Below are 1261 nucleotides of genomic sequence, written 5' to 3'. Positions count from 1 at the left end.
TACGGGGTTTAGAAGTCGCCAGGGTGCTGCTACGAAGTGGGTGACGTGGTTGAATTTGGGTCATTGCTTTCTCCCCAAGCCTTGCCACCAGAGGGTAACATGTGGCACCAACTCAATGATTTGGAGGCCATAACTCGACGAGTTGATCTGTATTTCAGCCTATAAATAGCATACGAAGGTCTCCATAATTCTCACACCAAAACCCACTTCTCTCTCATTCTAACTTCTCTCTAACCCTCCCAAAACCCCTCTAAAGCCCTAGTAACCTCAAGGTGGTAGAGGAAAGCCCCGGAGCACTCGAAGGCTTCGAGAAAAAGAGCTTTTCGGCTCAGAAGTTCTGCCCGCGCAGAGCCCGGTTCTTCGCTAAACCCCCTGTAAGATGAGTTATGCTTACCGTACTTTAAGTATAACTTATGTTTAAGTTCATTATCGTTATTATGAACCTATAAACAAGATTTATCAGTGATTCCAAGTCATTATACTGATTGATCTACTTACGGGGATGATGTCTAGGCTGTTTTTTTAGTGAGGTGTTTAAAGTGGGATTTCCAAATGGTATACTTCGTATACCAATTGGACCCTACCTCCGATATGATCCTACCTGGTTGTTACTTACCTGATAGATCATGAAAGTAGACTTTGAGTTAATGATGAATCTAGACTAATAATTAGTTGCAATAAAGATTAGACTAAAACTTAGCGATAATAATGCTAGGTTTCGTCGAAGGAAAACAAAATCGTTAGACGCGAAGCACTGACCGAGTTTGGAATCATCACTTTAACAAGTGAGTGCATAGTTACTTTCATCTTACACATAGATATGAAGTATTTAATATCAATTACGTGCTATGTGTGCATATTATCTGTGTACTTAATATTTATGCTGGATGAATAAAAATATACATGTTTAATTGTTTTAAACTGTATATGTATTTTATACCTATAATTATGATGGGTAAAAGATGGGTAGATTAAAGATGAGATGAATAATAAGCGATGAAAAATGAGATGAATGATGAGCAATGATATATGAGTGGTAAAAGATAGTGAGAAGCGATGAACCAATCGATGAACCACAGACTATTCTAGACAGTCTAGTGGAACACTTGCAGGCTCGCAACCTGTAGGTGTTGTGAACGATGTGTTCACCCAGTGTACTCTAAAAACCCATTGATATGTATTGCGGGTGGACACCCTAAAATAATACTATCAATAAATGAGATAAACCCTGGCAACTATGGACTTAGCGCCTGTTAAATGA

This window comes from Lactuca virosa, chromosome 4, assembly GCF_052849685.1.
Source record: "Lactuca virosa cultivar CGN04683 chromosome 4, Lactuca_virosa_CGN04683_v6, whole genome shotgun sequence".
Taxonomy (NCBI): Eukaryota; Viridiplantae; Streptophyta; class Magnoliopsida; order Asterales; family Asteraceae; genus Lactuca; species Lactuca virosa.
The sequence above is the reverse complement of the archived record's forward strand: the minus strand, read 5'-3'. Positions refer to the sequence as shown.